A 19,999-nucleotide genomic window follows, 5' to 3' on the forward strand; every position below is an offset into this window, starting at 1 on the left:
TTAAGGAGAAAAGAGGACGTCTGTGCTCACCTGAGTTGCTAAGTCCTGATTGGACAGGTTAACGAGTATAGCCAAATGATGAATTTTGATTGCTGGACCTCAGGAATGAGTTAGGCATAAGTGGCCAATAAGGGAGTAGATCTTGGTGGCTGGCTTTAGGAATGTGGAATGTCTAAGTAAGAAAATCTAATGGTTTAACAAGGGAGAAGGATGTGGGGAGGGCAAGGCCTGCATGCACCATGCTTGGGCCTATTAGAGCTTTTTTTAATGGCGGCTGCAAAGCTTGTTCTCATTATATTGCTTCTTCTCCACAGACATAGTGTCAGTTTTAATTAGCCCATCATCCTGGACTTATATTTACAGTTTCATTTTGTTGGTTTTTTAAATGAACAATATTTTATTTATGTATATGGTTTTGCCTGCGTGTGTATGATTGATGCTCTAGGAGGTCAAAACAGGGTGTCATATCCCCTGGAACTGGGGCTATGGATGGTTGTGAGCCATGTGGGTAGTGGGAACTAAATTCAGATCTTCTGCAATAGATAATCCTAACTGCTGAGCCATCTCCCCAGCCTCTGTATTTTAGAGAGAAGCAAGAGACATCACAAACTGTGTTTACATTTACCTGTTTGCGTGTGCATGTGTATGTGCATGTGTGTGAATGTGTGCATGTGTGTTTGCATGTATGTGTGTGGGCACATTGCAAAGACATTCCTGCAGAGGCCAGATGACAACAATTTGCAGAAGTCAGTTTTCTCTTTCCACCATCTGAGTCCTGAGAAGTTGGGCTTAGGTCATTAAACTCGGTGGCCAATGACTTTACCCACCAATCCTTCTCACAGGGTTCCCTTTAAGTATTTCTTTTAAGGTGAGACTGCCAAAAATAAATTCAAGCTTTAATCTCCTCCCTGGTTTATATTTTATTTTATTTTATTTTATTTTATTTTATTTTGAGACAGGGTTTCTCTGTATAGCCCTGGCTGTCCTGGAACTCACTCTGTAGACCAGGCTGGCCTCGAACTTAGAAATCTGCCTGTCTCTGTCTCCCAAGTACTGGGATTAAACACATGCACAACCACTGCCCAGCCTTCCTGCCCATTTTTAAAGGCTAGTTTTGCTAAAGGTAAAATTCTAGGTTTTCCTTTCAGTGCTTGGACCATGTTTGTGCTGGATTGTTTTATATCAAATTGCCACAAGCTGAAGTCACTCAATTAAGAAAATACCTGGGAACTCGCCACCGCAGTCCCTGGTGTGCGTGGGCACTCATCCAGCCCTTTTGGATGCTCTTCACCACAGCTGCTCAGAATGGCCAACAGGGGACCTTCCTATGGCCTGAGCCGAGAGGTGCAGCAGCAGATCGAGTATGATGCGGATCTGGAGCAGATCCTGATCCAGTGGATTACCACTCAATGACGCAAGGATGTGAGCCAGCCCCAGCCTGGGAGTGAGAACTTCCAGAACTGGCTCAAGGACGGCATGGTGTTGTACGAGCTTATTAATTCACTGTATCCTGATGGGAAGGCCCCAGTAAAGAAGATCCAGATCTCTACAATGGCCTTCGAGCAGATGGAGCAGATCTCTCAGTTCTTGCGGGCAGCTGAGGGCTACGTCATTAATACCATGGACATCTTCCTGACTGTGGATCTCTGGGAAGGAAAGAACATGGCTTGTGTGCAGCGGACACTAATGAACCTGGGTGGGCTGGCAGTAGCCAAGGATGATGGGCTCTTCTCTGGGGATCCCAACTGGTCTCCTAAGAAATCCAAGGAGAACCCTGGGAACTTCTCGGACAACCAGCTGTGCAAGAATGTGATTGGGTTGCAGATGGGCACCAATCATGGAGCATCTCAGGCTGGCATGACCGGATATGGGATGCCACGGCAGATCCTCTGATCATACCCCCTCCTTCCCCTGCCCTCCATGAATGGTATATATATATATACATATATATATATACACATATATATATATGTATATATATATATATATACATATATATATATATATATGTTTTAGCAGACATTCCCTGAGAGTCTCTGGATTGCTAAGCTCCCCTCTGTCAGGGTGGAGTCTAACCTATCTTGTTATCATCGGCAGTGCCTGAAAATTGCCTCTCTCTCTCCCTCTCTCTTTTTTCCTCCCTCTCCCTCTCCCTCTCCCTCTCCCTCTCCCTCTCCTTCTCCCTTTCCCTCCCTGCCTCCCTCCCTGCCTCCCTCCCTTGCCCCACCTCTCTTTCTCTCTGGGCTTACTAATGCATTCCTTCCTCCAGAACCATCAAAACTGGACCCACGAAAACCCTGGGACCAAAGCCTCTTTGCCCCCCACCATGTTTTCTGCTTTCCTGACCTCTCCTTTCAGTCCATCCCTTAGCTAGGAGTCAGAGATCCTGCCCTGTGGTCCGAGATGACTAACCTTTCCTTCCACAAGGAGGCCTCTCCTACAGCTGTGGCTGCTGTAGGGACTTTATAGGGAGGAGCCTGTGGCTGTCACTCCAGCCGCAACTGGGTTGTCCTTAGCACACGTCTGGGCAGTTTTCCATAGCAGAGGCCCTTTGGTTTCTTAGTTTCCATTCCTCTCACTGAGACTAAAGGGTGGAGCAGAGGTAGAAGGGCTGCCCACCACGGTCTGGGGCTTAAGGAACATGAGTTTGCTGATTTTAAATTAAAAAAAAAAAAAAAAAAAAACTCATTCTTTTTTTAAAAAGAAAAGAAAAGAAGATGCCTGCGTTCGATGGGGTTGTAGATTGGCAAGCCCATGGGGCATTTTCTTAATTAATGTTTAGTGGGAGAGGTAGTGCCATCCTGGAGCTGGTGGTCCTGGGTTCTATAAGAAAGCAAGCTGAGCAAGCCATGAGGAGCAAGCCAGTAAGCAGCACTTCTCCATGGCCTCTGCATCAGCTCCTGCCTCCAGGTTCCTGCCCTGCTTGAGTTTCTGACCTGACTTCCTTTGGTGATGGACAGTGATGTGGAATCATAAACGAAACACACACTTTCCTCTTCAAGTTGGTTTGGTCATGGTCTTTCATGGCAGTAACAGTACCACTGGCTAGGTCAATGTTGGTTGCTTCTTCATGTTTCTTCTAGTGAGAAGACAGCTGTCAATTGTATTGAGAACCACTTAAGTGTGATCAATTGCTTCTTTCTGCTTTCAACGCTCTCTTTCTGTGTGATGCCGTGTGACAAGGTGTAAACCTTCTTGATGTCGTCCTAGAAGAAATCTATTGGCTTGTTTGGATGTGGAGGTTAATATTTTCTTATCAAATTTGTAAAGATTTTAGTGGGTATTTCTCCAAAGACACTTTCTCCACCTCTTTGCCCTCTCTCCACCTGAAACTCCCACTGTGTACAGCTAGAGTGTTTAATGGTGTCCCACCAAACTTTTAAGCTCTTCCTAGTTGATCTTTCCCTTTGAATTTTCCTGTGTGTTTCCTAATTTTCCTGTTATGTGTTTGTTTGATTTATTTATTAGTATTCAGGTTTTTCAAGACAGAGTTTCTCTTTGTAGCCCTGGCTGTCCTGGAATTCTTTCTGTAGACCAGGCTGGCCTCAGACTCAGAAATCCACCTGCCTCTGCCTCCTAAGTGCTGGGATTAAAAGTGTGTGCCACCACCACCTGGCAATCACTACTATCTATCGTTTCTGCCTTTTTGCTTGCTTAGTGAGTCTCGAGCGTTAACTCTGTAATCTATATTTTTATTCTGTCAACTATACTTTTATCACTTGTAGTCATCAATACATCACTGTGGTCACACACAGTCTTTGTTGATTACTTATCTTGTTACTTTGATCAAATCTACCTGTCAAGAAGCAACTTAGGGGAGGCAGGCTTTCTTTTGTCTCACAGTTTGAGAAGCATACAATCTGTCACAGCAGAGACAGCATGGCGGATGGTAGAAGTGGCTCATAGCTGTGGCAGCAGGAACTGTCAGTGCTGATGGCTCATGTCTGACCAGCAGACCAAGAAGCAGAGAAGGAGCCTGTGTCTAAACCTGAGGATCCGTGCTTCAACCTGTAAGCTATATCCTCATGACCCAGTTCCTCCACACAGGCCTACCCTCAGTAGGGCACCCACCTTTCTAAAACAGCACTACAGTTGGGGACAAAGTGCTCAAATACTTATAGAAACCTTAGTGGGGTACAGTGACTTAGAACTGTAATCCTGTCTCTTAGGAGGCCAAGGCAGGAAAATTGGCAGGAGCTCACAGTCAGCCTGGATTATAAAAAGCCTTTCAAATCAGCCATGGCTGCTATGGAGATAGGAAAACTGAGTAATATATTTGCTCATCTCCCCCTTAAATTTATTATTATTGTTATTTGAGGCAGAGTCTCACTGTGTAGCTCTGGCTGGCCTGGAACTCACTATGTAAAACAGACTCTAACTCAAGGACATCTGCCTGCCTCTGCCACACAAGTGTAGAGAGAATATCTTGTGTATTGTATGGATGCATCACCTGTCAAAAAGCCTATGGCCTATGGCTTAGGCAGGAAATAGAGGCAGGATATCTGGCAGGAGAAAGGATTCTGGGATAAATCCAGGTGGGTATTCACCAGGAAGATGTAACAAGACAGACACATGGTACCTGAGCACAGGTAACCAGCCATACGGCAGACTGTAGGTTAAAATAAATAAGTTATGATTCTAGTCAGGGAAGAGCCTAGCTATATGGCCAAGGTATTTGTAACTATATTTTGAGTCTGAGCCTTATTTCTGGGAGCACGGGGCTGGGAGGAAGAACCAGGATTAATGTCAACACCCAAGTGTGAGGATTAAAGATGTGTGACACCCTCCCTGGTGGCTGGTGTTAAGATCAGGGCATCTCCTGAACTAAGTTACTCCATAGTGTGTGGAAGAGCGATTGCTCAAACTGTGCCTTGTTTTGACAAGCAGCTTTTGACTCTGTTTTGAGGATGGAGAAAGACTGTGGACCTGGGCGAACATGTGAACATCTGTCGGCACAACCTATGTGGCGCAGACTGATAAAATAGATTATTTCTGGAAGTAGGAAAGAGGTCACCCTATAAATTTATCAGAGTAGGTTGGGACTGCAGGAGCACACATATTAAAATTATCTCAGGAAAAGCAGGCTTGAGGACTTATGAGACATACCACATTGAGGAAAGTGTAGAGAGTTCCTCATAAGGAGAAGGAGACATAGCATCCCCATCTCCTGGCATCTGACTCCTGACCTGCAGCAGGGACTAACAGGCAGGGAACTCCTGACTATGCCAGGGTGTCAGCCAAGCTTGGTTTCTGCTTTTGACCTATCCTATTCCAACTGTGTCTGCCTGTCCTCCAACTTGCCTATCTGGATTTGCTCTCCATTTATCTGCCAGTTAGCTCCTCTGGGCTTCATCTGTGCTTTTGCCTCTGCAAATGGACTCTAACCCTTCTCAAACCTGTGACCCACATCAGCCCAGCTGGGAAACAATCAGCTTCTTCAGAACCCTTCCAGGATTGTCATCTGAAGCGGAGCTTCTTGTTTCTTTGGAAAGTCAGTTGTGTCAAATGATGGTTTGCTGGGGCACACAGGTGAAAGGATGTGTTGCTAAAGCAGATACAGGAAAGGACTCATGATGGATTAGTATAAATATGACCCCACAGACAGTGGGAGCTGGAGCATTGGTTTGGTTTGCTCTGCCTTACTGTTCTTCACTAACAACATACCTGTGTTGGTTCACCTTACATAGCATTGTTGAGCTCCACTTGTGGCAATGTTGTCATTGAGAGAAACCAAAGAGTTGCTCCTGAGGTTCCTGCAGCTTCTTGCCAATTCAGCAGCCTTGGACAACTGGGGAGCTTTGCAGTTTCTTCAGAATTGAACTACTGCTGCTGGTTCGTGCCTGGTGTCTGCCTGCGGAGAGGCCTGGACTACAGCAGCTGAGTTGTATTTGGTGTTTACTACCGGACTGAACTGCTGATAAAGAAGGTCAAGCATGGCCCCAAAGAACTATTGCTACCCAGGTCTACTTCTCCCACATCCTAATAACTTTTCTCTTCTACTATCTCCGCTAGGTGGTGGGCAAGGGAGGTTGAATGGTTATTAAAAGTAGGTTGCAAAAAAATTATGCCTACAGTAGTTTTAATGACTCCTGTGATGATTGCTTTGGTTGTCAACTTAAGTACATCTGGAATGAACTAAATCCCCCAAAATAGTTGAGCACACCTGTGAGGGATTTTTGCTTAGTTAAATCATTCATGGTGGGAAGGCACACCTTTAACCAGATCTTGTGAGGCATAAAGACATGCCCGTCTGGGCCACACTTTCTGCTGGCAGTCTATATAAAGGACTATATAAAGGAAGTCTATATAAAGGAAGGAAGAAGTCTCTCTGACTGCTTGCTCTTGCCCTACAAACAAGCCCACTCCTTCACTGGCATTAGAGCCTGTACTGGCTGGTTTTGTGTGTCAACTTGACACAAGATGGAGTTATCACAGAGAAAGGAGTCTCAGTTGAGGAAATGCCTCCATGAGATCCAGCTCTAAGGCATTTTCTCAGTTAGTGATGTGGGGTGGGGGTGGGGGGGCCAAGCCTGTTGTGGGTGGTGCCATCCCTGGGCTAGTAGTCCAGGGTTCTATAAGAAAGCAAGCTGAGCAAGGCAGAGGAAGCAAGCCAGTAAGCAGCATTCCTTCATGGCCTCTGCATCAGCTCCTGCCTCCAGGTTCCTGCCCTGTGTGAGTTCCTGTCCTGATTTCCTTTCATGATAAACAGCAATATGGAAGTGTAAGCTGAATAAACCCTTCCTCCCCAGCTTGCTTCTTGGTCGTTATGTTTTGTGCAGGAAGACAAACTCTGATTAAGACAAATTGATACCAGTAAAGTGGAGTATCCCTGTGACAACCTGACCATGTTTTGGGGAGGACTGTGGAAGGACTTTGGAACTTTGGTCTAGAAGAGCCATTAGGTGTTAAGAATTCTGTGGGATGTTCTGTAGGAACTTGGAAAATAATGTTGAGAACAGTGCAAATGATGGAGGCCTGGCTTGTGAAATTCAGGGGAGATTAAAGACTTATCAGGACTGTTGCTACTTTGTGAAGATTCTGTCGTTTTGGTTAGCTGGGGTTGAAGAAGCAGCTGTGATTAACAAGATATCAGAACTACTAGAGGGAAACCTTTGCATAACTGGGACAATTGATGCTGGTTAGCTGGAGCTAAGAAATTAGCCGTGATTAAGAAGAGATCAGCATTACTAAGGTGAAATCTTCTGGGAAGTATTTCTTGAGAGCACAGAGAAGCTGTGCTCCAGAGGCAGCCACAGTTGTACCTCGTGTTGGCAGCCAGACTTAGTAATGTGTAAGAGTCACCCAGGTGGTATTGGTTTTGAAATATGGAGGGGTAGCAACTGATGCTTGCCACTGTGAGAGACCAGGAGAGGCCATTGGTGAAGGTGCAGCCTCAGTGGTGGTTGAAGGCCCAGGCCTGAAGGGCTCATGTAGAGAAGCTGAGGCTTAGCACCATGAAAAGAGCCTACAAGAGGCTATTTGTGGAAGTGCAGCCTAGTTGCAGCAGAAGACAGCAGTGTTTTGGAGATGCCAGTACCATGAATGACTACCAAGAACAGCAGCAGCAGTGGAGTACAGGCAGCTAGAGCCTAGAAGACAAGGTGTGTGCTACAAAGGGCAGAGCTGGAAAAGTGACCCAAGCCCTTGGAGGAGCCCAGAAGATCATGAGTGGATCCCAGACATTGGACGGTTAGAGACTGATTTTGCTTTTGATTGTGACTGTGCCCTGATATTTTTCCCTCTTGAAGATAAAAGTATTTTAGTGGAGCCCATAGTTAAGAGACTTTTAATTGTAAAAAGACTTTAAATTTTAAAAGGTATTGGATATTTTAAAGGGATTGAAATTTTAATATGTAAAGACTGTAGGACTTTTAAAGTTATTTAGATCTGGGAAATCAATAAGAAAGTAAGTGTTGAGGCTTAATAGTGAAGTGTTTGTGTGTCAAGTCCACAAGAGGTCAGTTGTACTGGCTAGAGTTATCACAGAGAAAGGAGCCTCAGTTTGAGGAAATGTCTCCATGAGATCTAGCTGTAAGACATTTTCTCAATTAGTGATCAAGGTGGGAAGGCCCAGCCCACTGTGGGTGGTGCCATCCTTGGGCTGGTGGTCCTGGGTTCTATAAGAAAGTAAGCTCAGCAAGCTAGGGGAAGCAATCCAGTAAGCAGCATCCCTCCGTGGCTTCTGCATCAGCTCCTGCCTCAGGTTCCTGCCCTGTGTGAGCTTCTATCCTGACTCCCTTTGGTGATGAACAGCAATGTGGAAGTGTAAGCTCAATAAACCCTTTTCTCCCCAACTTGCTTCTTGGTCATGATGTTTTGTGCAGGATTACAAACCCTGACTAAGACAGAGCCTACTTATTTGGGATTCTGGAAAATACTGAAGACCAGCTGGGACTCCTGCGACTGAACTACTGGATTCTTGGACCTTCTGTTCATAGGCAGCCATTGGGTTAACTGGACCACATTCTAATAAATACTAATAAAACCTTTCTCTCTCTCTCTCTCTTTCTCTCTCTCTCTCTCTCTCTCTCTCTCTCTTCCTCTCTCTCTCTCCATATATATATACACACACACATATATGTATATATATATATATAAATATATGTATATATACACACACACATACACACACAAACACACATAAGAGAATCCTGATTAACAACCTGGGTTATCATTCTGTCAACACAATTACAATCACTCGAGAAGAGGGAGCCAAACTGAGAAAATGCCTCTATCAGATTAGGCTGTAAACACACCTACAGGACATTTTTCTCTTAATTAATGATTGATGTGGGAGGGTCCAGCCCTTTGGCGGCTGTGCCACCCCTAGGCAGGCAGTCTTTGGTTGTACCACCGAGTGAATTGAGCAAAACAGTAAGCAGTGTCTGCTTCTGCTTCTTCCTCCAAGTTCCTGCCTAGAGTTCCTGCTCTGCTGTCCCTCAGTGGAGAATCAGGATCAGGCCATGTAAGCCAAATAAACGCTTTCTTTTTGATTGTGGTGTTTATCAGAGCAACAGAAAGCAAACCAGGAAAAGCCCCTCCCCTGGCCTTTGTTTTCCTGTCCATTGCCCATGTTGGTTTCTCATGCCTTTTAAGCCTTTGTAGCTATTCCACACCTATGTATGTACACCAGATACATCTATTGCTCTCAAATATGTGATCAGAGAGTTAATACCAGTCATTAAGACTAGAGTATATGAGCAGGTGTTTGCCTCTGCCAGGGCTAGGAAAGAAAACAGGACCATATGGCAAATTGCTGCCCATGAAAACACTACACCCTGTGAATTTGTTTTTCAATGCATTCTGACATTGTAGAAAGACATAAACACAATTGTCTCTTTCTGACAAAGCACACTCATGACAGCTACGTAGCAATACCCTCTTGTAATAAAAATAAGAACAATGACAAGCAAGCAGAACAAGAGAAAGTCTGCGTGAATGTCAGGGCCATGTCACATCCAAACCATCACAGCTCCTTGCTTGGTTAGCTTCCTGGCCCCCTGGTGACTGGAGATTTCCTCAAGTCCTTCCTGTGTTTAGAGTTCAGTCTCTCTCTCTCTCTCTCTCTCTCTCTCTCTCTCTCTCTCTCTCTCTCTGTGTGTGTGTGTGTGTGCTGGGCTTGTCTTCAATTCTCAGGTGGACACTGACAACTTCTTTAAACTTATAACCTGCTTGTTCTAAGGCTCAAGATTAGCTAGAAGTGGAAAACTAAGGTCTATTTTAACTCTTGCCCAGGAATGAGCTCTGTTGTATGAAGGGGAAAATCCTTTCAGAATTTCAGAACTATTTTTCATCTTTTCAGCTCCTTCTGCTATGGACATTGCATTTCTCATGTATTTCTTTTTATTGTTATTTTTTTATGTGCATGGATGTTTTGCCTGCATGTATATTTATATGCCACGTGAATGCCTGGTGACTCTGGAGGCCAGCAGAGGTCATTGGCTCCCTTGTACAAATGGTTGTAAACTGTCATGTGGGTGCTTGGCATAGGTCCCTGCTCCTCTGGAAGAGCAGCAGGTAGTCCTAATTGCTGGGCCATCTCTCAGCCCCTTCCTTTAAAGCTTTTTAAACAAGTGGTTTTTTGTTTTTTTTTTTAAAGAATTTTACTTGTGCATATAATGTGTTTTGATCAATCCCCCAGACCCTATCCACCCAGTTTCTTTGCGGTCCCTTCCCACCACTGCAACTTGCCCTACTCCCCCTTAAGTTTTTAAGTAAGCCTCTGTTTAGCTCCAGTCAGCTCAGGCAGCTGTAATGTTAAACACTTGTGGCTGTTTTTTTGTTTGTGTTTTTTGTTTTGTTTTTAGGTCAGGAAAGTAAGTAAATAGCTCCATTTTCTAAGAGAAAGTTCTTAGACATGCTAAGTAAAAGACAAACCCTACCAGGACATTATCCGACAAGTCCCCCTGATGCTGAGTCTTGGGGAATAGGTCCCTTTGGTCCTTTCAGTGGACACAGGTGCTACATTTCACAGCTCTTTAGCTCTTCAGAATCCATGGTGCTCAAGCCTGCATATATTATCTGACAAAACTACTCATCTATATGAACATCACACTTAATGATCTAAAGAGAAAGTCCCATGCAGGATGGTGCTAGTCCTAATGCTAATGTACCCAGCCCTTAGTTCTTGTATTGTACATAAATGGTTTAGATTGATATGCTCCTCATTACCCGACATAGGGCTTGTTACAAAGAGTTTGCCTTATTTTCGGGGTCTGAAGTGGGCCTTGGGAATTCATATTTGTAGTGTTTTCTTTTTAATTGTGCATATGTACTGCATACATACATGCACATGTGTGAGTTCATGTGTGTGCCACAGAGCCTGCATGGGTGGTGGAACTCAAGACAATTTGCAGAAATGAGTTCTCTCTATCCACTACTGTGGTGGAAATGTTCTTTAGCATAGGGGAAGATTTAGGGGTGGCCCCTCTGCTGAAAGGCAAGGAGGGGGCACCTTCTGATAATCCCCCTGCAGCTGAGGACATAACTGCTCCATGAACCCAAGATGGTTTTGGAAGACATTCAAGGCTCTTGAGAGTTGTGCGTGCAAGGATCAAGAAAACAAACCTCATACACCTGGGCATGGGGAAAAAAATATTTACTGTACAAAATGAAGAAGTGGGCATGCTTTTGCCATGAGAAAGTGCTCAGAAACTGTGCTACATGATTGTTGTTAAATTCTATTTTTTAGCCTTACTGTGTTTTTCTATAAAAGATTCCTCCCATTAAAGGCTTATTGCCATTGCCAGCAGAGCTATGGTCCTCTCGTTCTCATTCAGTCTCATTCAGTTCTCTACTTCAGCCTCACCCTTGTCGGCTGGCTCCGACACACTACATGAAGCATGGGGGTTGAACTCAGGTCCTCAGGTTTGATGATAAGAGCCATTAGCCATCACCTGCTAAGCCTATCTGGCCCCTTGTATATTTTCGAGAAAAGAATGAAGCTGTTTTGAGAGTCATTAGGGTCAGAGCCTGAGCTCTGGTAACCCTGGTAGGCTAGACTCAGCCACAAGTTCTTAGTAGGCCAATTCAACAAACGATAGTGGAAAAAACCCCCATCTATCCAGTGTAATGATACCGGGGAAAGGGACAAGAAGATCCAATGGCATCCTTCAGACCTCCCACTCCATCTTTCCCAGGTCCTAACTTGAGGATTCCAGTTTAGTACAGCAGCAGGTCTGCGTAGTCTAGCAGACTCAGCCAAGGTCACTCATGGTTTTCCTCATTGTCTAGTCTCTGCTGCAGAGTGTTCTGACAAGTCTCGAGAGATGTGTGAGGTCTCTTTCTGGGGGACAGCTCTACTCTTCTGGTCAATACCAGCTTTCTCAGTCTTTTCTTTCTTCTAGCACTAGAGATTTATTTGCGAGACAATTGTGATTTCTTAGATTGCATTGTAGTTTTACAGTTAAAAGGAGGATCACTCTCATCTCTTTGGAATATTTCCATTCCCACCAAGATGTTTACATGGCCGGTGTGTGGGGCTGAAATGTCAAGAATGTTGAAAGACTGGTACACTGTGCCAAGGCTAAGTCTGTCACGTTGTCACGTGTAGGGAACGTTCATTGCCACATTTGTCTGTAAATGAGGCTCTGCCTTTCCTTGCTAATCTTCATTCTACGGTGGAATGGAGGTGTCTGTCAGCATAGTGGAAAACATGACTGGTCTTTTCATATTACTCCAAATGTGCAAGAGTCTAGGGCCAAATATTGGAACTCTGATCAGATTCACTATTGTCTTGGCTGACTGTTGAAATGAGATTAATGTTTATTTTTAAACTCATAAATTAAAAAAAAAAATTGGATGCGATTGATTTGAAAACCTTCTTTAGCTTGATTATAAGTAACATGGCCGTACAAGCTAGTTTTGTTGTTTTGTAGTTGTTAGGTGGACACAGCTAGAATCAACTGAAAGGGGAACCTCAGTTGAGAAGAGACCTTGATCAGATGGCTCTGAGGGCCCCTCTGTAAGCCATTTGCTTAATGATTGATGTGGGAGGGCAAGACCTGCTGTGGGGGTTGCCACCCCAAGCAGGTGGTCCTGAGTTATGTAAATAGCAAACTAAGCAGGCTATGAAGAGCATGCTAACAAGTAGCTTTCACTCCTGGCTTTTGCTTCCATTCCTGCCTCTCGCTTTTTGCCTGAGTTCCTGCCTGATCATGGACTTGTAGCCTGTAAGTCAAATAAACCTTTTTCTCCCCAAGTTGTTTTTGGCCAGTGGTTTACCCCAGGAAGAGAGAAAGTAAATTAGGACCCTGGCCAAAAAATTTATTATCTCATTGGGGAGTGCTTTTGAGAGTGAAAGGGGATTTCTATTAATATTTTTACTGGGAGAAAATCAGGGATACCAGTCCCTTGAATTTTAGAAAATGATATAGGACAATATTTTTTAATTTTTCCAAGCATGTTTGAGTTTCTTGGCTTTTTGTCTTAGGGTTAAAGTTCAGTCAATATTTTTCCCATTCATCTGAATAATAAGATAAGCATTTGGTAATAAGTCACTCTTTCAAAGATAAAAGCGGGTGCGGTGGTGCATACCTGTAATTTCAGCCTTTAGGAGGCAGTGGCAGGAACATGAACTCGCAAGGGCAGCCTTGGCTACATAGTGAGTTGGTGACAAACCTTGGTTATGTGAAATCCTATTCCAAAAAACCAAAACGAAACAGAACAAGCAACAAACCCGGCAAATGATGTATAAAAAAACTGAAAAATGTTTTTGTTTTGTCCAGTTAAGTTTTCCTTCCTCAGATAGAAATGTTAGCGTTCCTGTAAAATTAAAACAAAACCAATAAGAGGCAGGGAGCCCGTCTCTATGGTAATAAATAAATAAATAATACAATAAAATTAAAATAAACGTTATCTCCCGAAAGTTCTGATTGGTTTTCTTCCCTACAGAAAAAATAGAATTTTGAGGAGGAAGTGTTAAGGACCGTTATCTCTTGGGTAGTACAGGTCTGGAAGGAAGGATGTCTAAATGATTGCAGCTTGTTGATGGCTATGCCCACTGAGTGATGGATTGGCTGCAGTTACATTTTCGACCTCCGGTGCTTTTCCGAATCACTGGTTCTCTGGGCAAGAGCCTCTGGGCATGTGAAGGTGGAAAAAACTCCCACTCCTGGGTGACGTCACAGAAGAGGGTGGGACCTTATAGGAGGTGCGACCTCCTAGGGGCGGAGCCAGCGAGGGAGGGGGCAGGGCGTCGATCCGGGAGTGGGGTGCGCATGCGCGGTGAGGGGGCGGAACCGGGGCGGGGCTGTACGCCGTGTTCTGAGAGAAGGCGGTGTCAGGATTCGGGCTGCACGGGGACGGCGGGTTCGGGTCTGGGGTGGACGCCACGGGCCGGAGCGAGGCGGCCAGAAAACAAGTCCGGTCCGGTCTTCAGGACCGGACAGCAGCCGGCGGGGCCGAGGCCGGGGTACGCGGCCTGGAGGACAGAGGCCGGGGCTGAGCAAGTGTCCGGGCCGGGGCGAGCCAGGTAGGTGGGCCGAGCTGGGCCGGGCCGGGTCCGGTGGTGCGGGACTTAGCGGAGTGGGCTGGGCGGCTGGGAGCCAGAGACACTGGGGACCCGACCGGGTGGCGCCCGCGGTTGTCATGGCAGTGGCACAGCCTAGCGACTCACTGGCCGCGTCTTTAGAGCGCGGTCCTAGACTTGCGGGTGCGCCCGCCGGCTGAATCTCCGCTGGATCCCATAGGCATCCGATGCTGAAGACCTCGCGGTATCTCGGTGTCAACACATCGGGTAAAAATAAACATGCATGTTGGTGGAAGACACGGACTCTGCGTCCTCGCAACTCATCGAGCATTTTCTGTTCGCGCATCCTCCAGGACAGGATCTTCCTCACCTTTGCTTTATGTATTTTATATTCCTCTGGCTTTCCTAGTAAGCTAATTGAGGCCTGAGATGTTTGCAGGGATCCGTGGTCGTCTTTTGCAAAGCCAGTCATGAATGTGTAGGCCACGGAAACACTCAAAATGTCAGACACAAATTTATATCTTTGTGGGCGAAGGAAGGGAGTGTTGATGGGCCTTGGTTTCTCTTGCCCCTTCTTGCCTGCCCTCTGACATTACATAATGGTGGGTTCCTCCTGCCTGGAGTTGACAGCTCATGAAAATGTCTCTCTGGGTAAGAAGGAAGTATTGGCCGTTGTAAATCTTTGTCTCTTAATGTATTTGGTGTTGAGAGATTGCCTAAGAGTAGAATATGATTTGTCACCTGCCAGTTAGGGCCTCTGAGCCAAGGGGGTGGGGGTAGGGTGGCACGGAAGTTGGGGTGTTGCAGTGATATTCTGCTTGGTTCACTCCTGTGCCTGGGTGGGTTGTGTGGACAATGGGAACATCACGGGGCTGGGGATACAGCTGGCTGAGCTGGGTGTGGATCCTGTAGGTTCTGTCACTTGCTAACTCAGGTTCTCAGCATCCTCTTCTATAAGAGGTGTAAACAGAACCTCATTAGCTGAGTTTGTTTTGAAATCTAATTGCCGGTGTCAGGCAGTGAACAGCTATAGGTTGTCCTACTTAGCCTGGTTGTCGGGTGAAGATGGAATTTTTCCTTGGATCAGGGTTAGGGCCCTTGTTTGGGGGACTACTTTGACAAAAGATTTCTCTTGGAAAATTTAGTTCTTTGAAGGGAACTGGTGCTCATTTGAGCAGGTCTGTGTGTTGGTCAGTACCTGTGGTGGTGTTGAGAGATCGCAGTGCTGTTTCCTGGGTGGTGCTAAGTGTGAGCAGCATTGCCAGGAGGTGTGTTCCCTGTGTCTTGTCAACATGATGTTGAAGAATCAAAGTCACTAGGATGGTCTTCTTAAAGACTGGGCTCGCCAGAGTGGGTGTTGGGTAAATACAGAGAAACCTGACGGCTGTGCTCTTGCAGCGAGAGCATTTGTCATCCTTCCTTAGCTACTTGGGCTAGTTACTTTTCCTTTCAGAATCTGCTTAGGCCCTCAGGCAGACTCAGTTTAGGACATACATTATAGTTTATTCCATTGTTTTGGAAACTGGATACTTTGTAGTATTGCTACAAAGTTAAAATCAATATTGGTTGTTAAAAATCACCTTAAGGAAACGACACAGAAGCTTTGTATAAATGACCCGACACTGGAGAAGTGGAAAGTGTGTGGTAAAGAACTCTTGGCTCTTTCCAGCTGCCTACCCAGGAGAATTCTCAGCCAGCCCCTGTATGCACCAAAGGAAGGGACTAGGGAGCGCTGGGGACCAGCTAACTTCCATCTCCACCCTATGGTTTAGCATCTCAAGAACTCAGAGTGAAGGGGAAACTTTCCATTGAGGCCATTTTATCTTAGTTTGGCTTTTTAATGAAAAATTCCTCTTTAGCCTCCATTCCCAGAGAAGTATCATCAACTACTTAATGGTGTCAGGAGGCTGACTCTGTCTGTAACCAGCACAGCTCTGCAGTCCAGAAAGCTGGATTATCTCATGCTTCTTTTGTAGAACTTGATTGATGAGCAAGAGACTGGTCCTGGGGCAGAAGCTCTGAGCACAGCATATGTTAGGGAGACAGTATTCACTCCTTGCAGGTTTGCTTCACTCTGCATGTCTCTCTGTGTTTAAAAAAGAAAAAGCTCTTACAAACCAGTCCTCGGAAACCTCTGGACTGCTCCCCACTCTCTTAACTAATATAAACTATTTTCAGTGCCCTGGGTCCACATTCTCCTAATGTTAGCATCTCACTGTGCCTCTGTGACCTTTCTCTCATGGTCATACTCTCATGGGGGAATAGGGGGATGAGGCTTCAAGACAGGGTTTCTCTGTGGAGCCCTGGCTGTCCTGGAACTCACTCTGTAGGCCAGGCTGGCCTCAAATTTACAGAGATCCACCTGTCTCTGCCTCCAGAGTGCTGGGATTAAAGATGTATACCACAACTGCCCCAATATTTTTTTTAAATAACTTAATCATAACTTGATGCTGAGTATCCTGTACCTCTAAATATTTCTAGATAGATTTCTTTCTTTTTAAATTTTATTTAAATTTACTATTTTTCAATATGTTTTCATTGGTTCTTTGGGAATGTTACATCATGCATCCTGACTGTGCTTATTTCCCCATGTCTGCCCCTACCCTTGTGATTTCCTCAAGGAAATAAAAAATAAAAATAAAAATTTAAAACAACAAAACCCAAGTCCAATTTGTGTTGTCTCTATACTTACTGGAGCATGGTCAAACTTCCAGTGGTCCACCCCTTAAATAGTGCGTCCCCTTCTGCACCTGGGCCAAAAGCCATCAATGGTGGAAAGCTAACTTCAACATCTTTATCACACTTTTTAAGAGTTCTGATGGCTTCTTGTTTAGGCTGCTACTTTTGAGGGGTGGGGTGGGGGTGAAGTAGAGGTTGTCACAGAAGCCTCTGTCCCTTTTTCTCAACTATGTGTCTGCAGTCATTGATATCACTGCAAATGTAGCTTCCTTGCTCTTTCCAGTCAGCTGGAGCAAGAATCATGGGCTTTTGAGGTGGATTTCTTAAACATAAACCATTCTGGGGATGGATAGGTGGGTGGGGGAGCACCCTCTCAGAAACAAAGGGGAGAGGGAATGGGGTGAAGAACTCAGGGAGGGGTGACCAGAACATTTGGAATGTAAATAAATAAAATAATTTAACAAAAAAGAAAAAAAGAAAAGAAAAACATTCTGTGCATACAGTACTTAAAACCCAGGAAATGGACATTGACACTGCAGTCATTTAATGCATAGATCTTATTTAGATCTTAGAGATTGCTCCAATGATGTTCTTTATGTGAAAGAAAATCTGGAGCTAGAGAGATGGCTCAGTGGTTAAGGGCACTGACTGCTCTTCCAGTCCTGAGTTCAATTCCCACAGCCATCTGCAATGGGGTCTGATGTCCTCTTCTGGTGTGTCTGAAGAGAGCAATGGTGAACTTATATACATAAAATAAATAAATCATTTTTAAAAAGAAATTAAAAAAATAAGGTGGAGAGGGTAAAAAAAAAAACCTTAAAAAAAAAAAAAAGGAAACCTTACCTTATTTATTGTCTTCAGTGTTTTGTGGCTACAGTCTCTTTTAGTGTTTCTTTGTGTTTAATTGACATGTTTGACATTGACTTGTTTGAAGACTGCTGTTTTAGATAATGCCCCTCAATTTGGATTCCCTGATACTTGGATTCAGGTTGGTGCTTGTTGCAGGAGCAGTAGAGTTGCAGCCTTGTCAACTGGAAGATACTGCCTACTACCTCATTAAACTTGACACTAGGCTTGTTAGCTTTGATACCTTGATGAGGATAGTGTGGGCGTCACTGAGATGTTACATTTTCCCCTTTGTGGTTACTAAGTATCTCTCAGGGATGCAGGGCAGTGTTACTCCTTATATCCAGCCTCAGCTAGAGCCCATTGATGCCTTTTATGTGAGTTTTACTAAGAGTTGACAGACAGGAATTTTCTAATTCTTGTTTCCTTCTACATGTATTAAAAAGGATAACTTTTCTTTTGGCCAGTAAGCACTTACTTTTTGAGTTCCATCCATGAGCCATGAGATGTTGCCTCGTTTATTGGACTTTTAATCTGTTGCTGTCATTATTTCTTTGTTACTCAGAGGTCCCAGAGTTGGCCTTTGGGGCCCCTTTCTTTGAGGGCCCATCATTCTTTAAGGACTTCTTTTCCATTCTGGCACAAAGTCTTTGCAACTCCGTTTGTATTTTCCTTGCCCCAGCCTCAGGGCCAGCTGTTTCCAGAACTCTTTTTCCTTTCATGGAGAGTGGCTTTAGACTCCAGGATGCCAGTTGTAGTTGAACTAGCGAAGGTGATGTTATCACATTTATTTATGCTTGTATTTGCAGTGCGAGAGGTTAAACTCAGTTTCAGGCATGCCAGGGAAGCCCTCTGCCACTGAGTTCTGTTAGTTACAGGGCCAGTCTCTGAGTTATGGCCTTGAGACCTTTTCAGTGGACTAGTGCTCTTGTTAGAGCTGGCCCGGTGGCTCAGCAGGTAGAGGCACCTGCTTCAGAGCCTGACAATCTGAGTTCCATCCTTGGTGACTCAAACATGTGACAAGTTTACACTGCAGCACATAAACCTAAGTGTGGTCACATTATATACCATTTCCTTTGGTTTGCTTTCTCAGTTTTGCACTGTGTTCTGGAGTGTTGTTCATGTACTGATGGGATGAACTTGTCCCTTTTTGAGAGTAGGGCTTCATATTCCAAAGTAGGGTTGTTCTGTAACTCATTGTACCGTTTTGTATTGGTGGGCAGGTAGGTGCTTTCCACTTTTCTGCTGTAAAAGTAGCCTGTTAACTGTGGAGCAGGTCCTTTTAGTGCCCACCTCTCTTTCTGTCTTTTAGGCTCCTGGTAGATCAGTAGGACAAGGAGTAATTGTGAAGCAATGGTTTTGCCAAGTTACTCCCCATGGATGCCTTGATAACTCAGACGACCCCTTCTGTTATCCCTTAACTCTGCAACATTGACATCTTAATTCTGCCAGTCTAACGGCCCAAACAACATTATTGTTTTTTTACTGTATCTCTCAAATGGCCAAAATCATTGAATTTCTTTATATGTTAAACTTTTTCGTTTCTCTGAATTACCTGTTCATAGCCTTTGCCTGTGGTTTTTCATACCACAGGTTGATCTTATGTTACCAGAAGGTTTCTTGGCAGCTTTAAGTATAAACTGTTACCCCAAGGAAAAGGAAACCAGCCTTTTCTGACCACATTCATGTCAGACCTAGGCTGTCGGTCCCCGACATCCTGTCAGACCTAGGCTGTCGGTCCCCGACATCCTCTGAGAGGTCTTGTCAAGTGGTGAGCGTCAATCTTGAAGCTAAGGTCAGACACCTGCCTGATGGTGTTGACAGAAACCCCGTGGGGTCAGAGCCAGGTCTGTCCACCTCTGCTGCTGTTTCTATTAAACCACTTTATTGCTATCCAAGGATTGTAAGAGTTGTTGTTAGAACTTCATGAGCTCTTGGCTGAATGTCCAGAGGCCTCCAAGTAGATTACTTTCTCTACACACATTTATTTGCACAATTGGGCTGATGGTGTTTGTCTAAAACCCTGACCTGCATTCAGTCTTTTATTATGGGGTCGTTCAGTGAGGGTCCCCAGTGAAGGTCTCAGAAGTAGGAAAGTCAGTCATGTGTGTGGGGCTGGGTCGAAGAGGCTCATACCCTCTCCTCATAAAAAGAATGAGGTGTCTGTTTCTGGGGTAGAGTCAGGAAGACAAAGCAGTGTCCTCTGATCTTTTGGAGGTGTGAGGATACCGGTGGAGGAAGTGTTTGCCCCTTCCAGTCCCCTTCCTGGGACCTTCCTTTCCTGTTTCACACACCTGGTCCTCCTGACCTCTTTCCCATAACACCCCTCTTGCTGTACCTCATTAGGTAGGCTGCCAAGGTCTTCTGAGAACCCCCATGCACTTGCAGCTCTGCACCTCTGGCCACAGCCCCATGCATCTGGGTTCACTGTTACAGAAGCAGCTTGGTTAATTCATTATAGAGTATGGACCACTTTCCTCTCCTGGGTTGCTTGCATTTTAAATG

The 19,999-nt window shown here is 44.9% G+C and overlaps 1 protein-coding gene and 1 pseudogene across 9 annotated transcripts in view; both read left to right on the plus strand.

Annotated features, from left to right (window-relative positions):
• Window positions 1-1,269: 1,269 nt before the first annotated feature.
• Window positions 1,270-1,893, plus strand: LOC116089131 (annotated as a pseudogene).
• Window positions 1,894-13,713: 11,820 nt separating this feature from the next.
• Inpp4a (inositol polyphosphate-4-phosphatase type I A) overlaps window positions 13,714-19,999 on the plus strand; it is a 114,210-nt gene continuing 107,924 nt past the window's right edge. For 5 of the 9 annotated variants that reach the window (XM_031367220.1, XM_031367223.1, XM_031367225.1 and 2 more), the window contains exon 1: window positions 13,715-13,972. The gene's annotated coding sequence lies outside the window, so the exon portion shown is untranslated. Of the gene's footprint in view, window positions 13,973-19,999 lie in introns of all 9 variants that reach the window. The other 4 variants (XM_031367218.1, XM_031367217.1, XM_031367226.1 and 1 more) reach the window with 2 other exon arrangements.

The sequence above is a fragment of the Mastomys coucha genome, unplaced genomic scaffold (assembly GCF_008632895.1).
Source record: "Mastomys coucha isolate ucsf_1 unplaced genomic scaffold, UCSF_Mcou_1 pScaffold14, whole genome shotgun sequence".
In the NCBI taxonomy this organism is placed as follows: Eukaryota; Metazoa; Chordata; class Mammalia; order Rodentia; family Muridae; genus Mastomys; species Mastomys coucha.